Below are 7072 nucleotides of genomic sequence, written 5' to 3'. Positions count from 1 at the left end.
AGGAAAACTCCTGGTAGGGCCAACAGAGGCTTTGCTGGGCTACAGACTGAGTAGCATCACTGCTGCTGGAGCTGGGAGCTCCACTCACCAGTGATTTTCATGCCCCACTCAGAAAAGCGGAACCATCACTCTGTAAAAGCAACTGTGTTGTGCTTCTTTTGTATTTCAGATGAAAATAAAAGCATTTCAGTGTCTTTTGATCTGCCTCACTTCCTTACTGACACATTCAGGATGCTCACCAGCTTTTTGGCGTGGTGGGTCCCCACACCTCAGCAAGGTCCCAAGATTCCCTGGGGAATTGCATCCGTGCCAGTACAACCAGCAGCAGAGAAGCAAAGCAAGGATGGGATGTGTCCCCAGCCTCCCTGCTTTTTCCCTGGCTGTCACCCCTGCTGCAGTGCAAGCCTCAGGGTGCAGTTACTGATGCTCAGGTACTCGGCAGGCCCGGCTCTGGGGGTACGCCGGGCTCCTGCCCACCTGCAGCGGGTATTGCAGGGCCAAAGCTGCTCGCTGGAGTGGTGGCATTGCAGTCCTGCCTCCTCTTAGCGCCCTGCCCAGCTGCGACAGCAGCTCAGCTCCCTCCCTTGCTCTTTGTTAACCACTGAATTCATCTGACAACTCAAAGAGAGAGAGAGAGGGGAGAGACCCTGCGGCCCGCCGGCGCGGTTCCCCGGCTCCCCCTCTGCCCTCATTTGCAATGCTTGAGTGGGGATTTCTCTATTTACTAAGCTAACAATGTGGGTTCCCAGGGCCTGGGCTGATGATGACATCCCGGCGCTGGTGGGTGGTGGGGCCGGGGGGGCGGTGAGGGCTGGGGGGGATTGCATAATGCCGAGGCAGGCGTGGGAAACCACAGCATCTGCGAGAAAAGTCTCTGCCAGCCGCTTTGAGCGTGGCTCAAAGGGCTCCGGGGGAAGCCACGGGGCAGAGGGAGCCCTGGGGACCCGGTGGCGAGGGGACACGCTCAAAGCCGCATCTCGCCGCCGCGGCCCTGCCGGCACGTCCCCGCAGAGCGGCAAACGGCCCCGCTGCCACCGCCCCCGTCCCCGGAAGGGTTAACGCGGGCTGCCACGGGTCTGCTCATTACAGGGTTAAGGGGGAGATGGCACTTGCAAATCCCTCAATTACCCGGGCCAGAAGGCTGCTCAGGAAGAGCTTTATTAACGGTTGCCGTCTTCATTAACCGCTTCTCCACAGCTGCCTAATTACGGCCGCCATTAGGCTCACTGGGTCTCCCCACCACCGCCCTGATCCCCGGCCCCCTGATTAACCTTAATTACACCTCCGTCCTCGGCACCGGGCGCTCACCTGAGCGGGGCCGCGGCCAGGGGCTCGGGGCTGCCTAATTGCGGGCGAGCCCGGCGGGGCGGCGCGGGGAGGGGGCCGGGGCGGCCGTGGCCAGGCGCCCGCCGCACGCCAGATGTTCGCTGCTCAAAAGGCGAGGGCTGCCCTCGCACTGAGCTAAGCGGTGGCAATGAGATCGGTAGCAGGGCATTGAGGGAGGCGCTGAAAGGGTTTCCCACCTGAGCCGATGGGGCTCTGCTGGGAGGAGAACGGGGCTTGCCGGCGAGGGAAGGCAAAGGGTGAGGGTTGGGAGATGCTGTGGGTGCTGCCGCTCGTCCCCCAGAGCTCATCCTCGCCAGGAGACTCGGCATCCTTGGAACGAGGTGGTTGGAACTAGAAGATCCTTCCAACCCAAGTCTTTCTACGATGATCCCTCTGGGTTTGTCCCCAGCCTTGTTCCTTCCCGGTCGGGCTAAGGGATGTCTCCGGGGCTGGATGCAGCACACGTGGGTACCAGTGCCCGGATGCGGCTCTACGGTGCACGCCCAAGCTCCGCGTTTCAGGCAAGGCCACAGATGCTACGGAGGGTAGCAGAGATCCCGCTGCCCTCCAGCCCTGCTGGCCCCAGGATGCCACCACTGCTCCAGGACAGCCCCAGTCTGATGTGCCACCCGAGCCGCCTTTCACAAAGAAGATGCTGCTGCTTTTTCTCTTTCCCTCACTGAACAGGGTGAAGCTCAGCTCCTCAGGCACAGGGAAAATGGAGCCGCTTTCTCCCTCTCCCTCGAGATGCCCCTACCACCTTCTTCCCCCTCCTCACCAGACACCTCCCTTTTGGGAGGGAAAAAAAGAAAAAAAAAAAGATAATAAAGTTCTTATTTCCACCACATTTGCCATTTCCTGGTCTAAGTAAAGAGTGTCATAAGAGTGACAAGCTAAAAGCCACTGATTACTGTGGATTCATGGCATTTATTCTCCTCGTGAAAAGAGCAAACATCAGAAATAATGTGGTCCGGCCTGCCTCGGAGCCTAACCCTGCAATTAATCAGCATTCATGTGCAGAAGGTGCACGAGCATCTGATATGTAGAGAGGGAGTAATTAAAGGCAGATGCAATCTCTGCTTCCCGCAGGCCTGGGGGAGGTAACCACGCTCCCCCCTCATTGGGGTGCAGCCCCCCAAAATCACCGCCGCTCCCCCTTTCCCCCGGAGCAGCCGCTGCCGCTCTCCCCGTTCGCCTTGGCCGGGAGCCCGGGAGCGGCGGCGCTGCCCGGAGCGAGCGGGCCGGCGGCGGCTCCGCATCGCTCGGCTGCCGGCACAGCGAGCAGGAGGGCTGGGGATGCGCTATTTAGGCGAGCTTCCGATGCCTTGAACCCTGACATGGCTCGGTGACACCGCGAGGTCCCCGGAGAGGGGGATTGCTGCGGGTTGGAGCTTGCCCGGGACTATCACTGGCCTCCTCCCGCCGGGGTATGCCCCGCTGCTCCCGCTGATCCTGTCGAGACCTTTAATCCGTGGGGGATCAGCAAATTAATCCACTAAAGCATGAAGGGCCTGAGCTGTGTTTAATCGCTCCCTTTTGTGTCAGGGGACGGCTAAATGACCATACAAGAGAAAAACCCACAGAGGGGTCAGAGGGGAGGCGGTGGGCGATTAACCCCCGTCACCTCCCTCCAGGCTGCGGCGCGGGGTGAGACGGGGCCGAGCCCGCAGCCGCCGGTCCCGGCACCAGTTGAGCTGGTGTCCCCTTGTGCCCCGACAGCCCGTGCCACCCATCGGGGGTAGCACTGCGGCCCACGGCGCTCTGCGGCCCCCCAGCACGATCCGAGCCGCCCCAGCCGAGGGCAAGATGAGCCTTCCGAGGTCTCAACCCGGCTCCCGGCAGACAAGATGTTATCACGGCAATTACCCCCCAAAACATCCTTTGGGAGCTATTCTGGCCGAGGGGTCAGCGGTGCTGACAGCGGCCGAGCGCTCCCGGCGGAGGAGGAGCCGTGCCGGGGGAGGCTGAGCGCGGGGAGCCGTCTGCCTGCTCCGGCACAGATTGTGCCAACGCGTGGTTGAGCGCGGCGAACGCTCGCAGCAGCCAGCACCCTTCAAAAATATCACTCGGGGAACAAATGACACCACCTCCCCCTCGCCATCCTCGCACACCAACGCCCTCGCCCAGGCAGGGGCGGCCACGCCAGCCTGGGTGCTGAGGCCCCCCGGTTCCCCCCCCCACCCCCATTTTCTTCAAAAGGAGAATAACCTGCAGTATATATATATATATGTGAATGTATATATATATATTATATATATATATTTTCCTTTCTGGAAACTAATGGACTCCTTAAATAGCAAAAATTGCACCCTGTAATTAAGATCTTGCTTTTTAAATGATTAATCATTCTAACCCCTTCCAGCGGCATCCCACTTACTGCTGCTCTCATATTGAAATGCAGATCTGAGAGGGAGGGAGCCGAACAGGTCTGTGGAGAGGAGCAATTAAATCTTCCAGCTGTCGCTGGTCCACCCCATCCTCCATTTTTTTCGGGAAGCCCTGGGCGTTGTCCGCCAGCCTGGCTCTGTGCCCTGATTCACATCCCCCTTTATCATCTTCTCATCTTCATCCTCCTTCCCACCTCCACCCCTTCTTTCTCTGTTGTCTCATGGTTTCTGGGCTCAGTGACACTTTGTGACCACAAGGTCTGACCTTCCTTTCCTTGGAAGTGGTGTAAGCTCCCCAAAAATCTGCCTGTACCCCTCCTCCCAGGTGAAAGGGGAAAGGATGGGAGTGCATGGTAACATCAGCCTTGGAGAACCAGCAATTGCAGTTCAGCCCATAACAACCAGATTCCTGTTCAGGTCCTCCTGCTCTGCATCTCTGCCTAAGCCACTCTTTGCAGCCCTACGAGTTTGCACCCTCCTGTCCTTCCCCTGGCTTTCCTCTGAACCACGTCCTGCTGCAAAAAAATCAAACCCTGCAAAAGACACCCATGAACATGCGCCACTTTCCTGCAAGGGGTTTCCACAGCCTTGGCACAGCACCTCATTCACACTTCCCCAGGACCAAGTACAGATTTCTCAGGATGCTTCACCAGGGAAACTGCTCAGCTGTGTATAAACCATAATCAAAATAACATCTTCAGGCCTAAATCCATCCTGTAGATTCTCTTTGGGTCAGAGGGTAGCCTTCAGGTGTTTTCCAGAAGCATGATGGTGGTTTTCCAGCCCATTTCTGAAGCCATGGGTGGATGGAAAAAAAACTGGGGAAAATGCATTAGGTTTCAGTTCCCAGCAGTGTCAGGATAATGGTTTGGGAAGGGCAGGCTCCTTCCTAACCATCACCCAAAGGGGAAGGACCTGCGGTGTGCATTTCTGTGTCAGTGCTCTGCAATAAATCCCCTGTCAACCCCTCAAGCCAGTGCCATGGCAGGTCTCTGAGAAAAATGGGGCTGCAGCCTCCATCCCCATGGGCCAAGGAAGAACCTGCTACTCTGGATCTATTGAAAATGGACAAGAGTTTCTCCAAGAAATCAGAGGAGGGACTCTCTGAAGTTTCTGTGCTTTTCTGTCTGTTTGATTTTTCTGATATGGAGACAGAGAGGAGACAGGAAAGTGTGTGCTCATATGAGATGGGGGAGAGGGAGTGACAGAGAATAAGAGAAGTGGGGTTAAGATGGTGAGAGAATGTTCCCCAAAGAATGGAAATGAGAGAACATGCTTTCCCAAGGGAATGGAATGGAAATGGGGCTCCTGTGCTACTGTCACCTCTAAAATACTCATCTCTCCTCTCAAATATTTCCAAAATAGAAGATTCCCAGAAGATCTGGGAAGGATAGAGACTGGAGCTCCTCTGGACCCTCCATCCCACAGTCACTGCATGGCACATTGGGCCAGCACGGTGCTGAGCCCTGGGGCAGAGCATGGGAAGGATGCTCCATGGTCTAGGGGAATGAGGAATGAGCTTCCTCCACAGCACACGCCAGACAGCAAACCCTCAGCATCTGCACTGCTTCCGCTCTGATTTTCAGGCTTATTCCTCATATTCTGGGCTGCAACATCTGGCTAAAACACGGCCATAAATTGGACATGGTTCTCCCCACCAGGTACTGACCCACCCCGGGCAGAAGACAATCTGCCAGTGAGGCCAAGGTGAGTTCCATCCCTCCACCCTTGGCCTCTTTACACGGATGTATCCCAGAGGGAAGAAGGTCCTTATGTACCTTGTCCCATCTGAGGTCTGTTTTGGTCTCTGTGGTCACCAGCATGTCTTTTAGTGGCATGGACAACACTGACCAGGGGCTTCATTCCCCCCACACCCAGCTAGAGCTCAGAGGCCTTTTTCCCATGACAAAAATGAAACAACACCAACAGGCCACAGAATAAGCAACAGGGAGACATGGAGAGCATGAGCCACCCTTCCAAAAGGGATCATTCCTTGCAGCCTCTGAACTGTCCTGACGCCCTCTCTCACATAGTCTGGATGCTCCAAAACAGCCAGTGATCCCTTGGGATTTTAAAGCATTAAATGCCTGTTTTTTCTGCTGTTTTGGCTTTGGTCTGGGAAAAATGTAGGCTGCCAGGCTTATATGGCCAGGAGCACCACAAGGGTTAATCAGTGGGAAGCAGAGTCGGATACAGATGAGTCTTGATGAGACCAGATTCCCAGGGTACCATGAGGAAAGTCAGCAAACCCCACCAAGCTCTCTATTTATGGATCCCTACTCCTCTGCATGGCCCCTTTCTTCCTCCTCTTTGCTTCCCTCTTTTTACTCCCTGCCCTGAGTTGCAAGGCGCAGGACCCCGTCCCATCCCCAAGCCCCCTCCATGCCGTCATTTGCATTTTCACCAGCCTTGATTAATGCCAGAGCCTGTTTATAGAGTTACAATCTCCAAATTAGGTTGCCGAAGGCATCCCGGACCAGCCCTGGAAAAATCTCGGTGGCTGAAAGGAGCCATAACTAAGCCTCAAGCAGACGTCTTTATTCAGCTGTAATTGACGTTTAACAGACGTCTGTAACTTCGTCTGGACTTATAAAAAACCCCGAAAAAAGTTCTCCCCTCTCTTTATATTCCCCCCTTTTATCCAGCAGTCAAAAGTGTAAGAGCCCACCACACCGGCCCCACTCGGTCAGTGTGCAGCAGGGGCCGTGACAATAGTGGGGCTGAGACAAAGCCACAGCCCACGCTGCACACACTGGCGCCTTGTATGTCTATTTACCTCCTAGAGTGGTTTATGCTAATTTATTGGCGAGCAGCGACCACTCCTGCATACTGATGTGCCGCCACTTCTCTCTGAGCGGGGGCCCTCGTCTGCAGGGAGCCCTGTGGGGGCACCCCCTTCCCCGCCAGCGGTGCCCCAGAAAAGGATGCTGCAATGCCCAAGGCTCCCTGTGTGCTCCCAAACCATCCAAGCTCCCATTCTGATCCCATGGTGGCTCTTTCTTTTGGTTTCCTTTGGACACAGGGTGCTGATGCTGTCCCTTTGCACAGCGATGCTCCAGGCGCTGGAACCAAACAGGCAAACCCAACCCGCAGCCACAGGAGCTAAGGGCAGGGAAAGAAATGCTAGAGATGGCTGTGGAGACAAATGGATTTTCATATAAATATATCTCCGTGGTGTTCTGCTGACATGTGTGAGTGTGGAAGGGTGCTCACAAGTCAGGAAGACACTAGAAATCAGGATAAAATTATTTTCTTCTTTCCTGAGTGCTTACATTGTGTACTATTCTTTGCTGCACAATGGTTTATTTCATCACTGGGACATGAATTCTCAGATCAGGTTTTAACTGCTAGTTCTTGAA

Source organism: Motacilla alba, chromosome 10, assembly GCF_015832195.1.
Source record: "Motacilla alba alba isolate MOTALB_02 chromosome 10, Motacilla_alba_V1.0_pri, whole genome shotgun sequence".
NCBI classification, from domain to species: domain Eukaryota; kingdom Metazoa; phylum Chordata; class Aves; order Passeriformes; family Motacillidae; genus Motacilla; species Motacilla alba.
The sequence above is the reverse complement of the archived record's forward strand: the minus strand, read 5'-3'. Positions refer to the sequence as shown.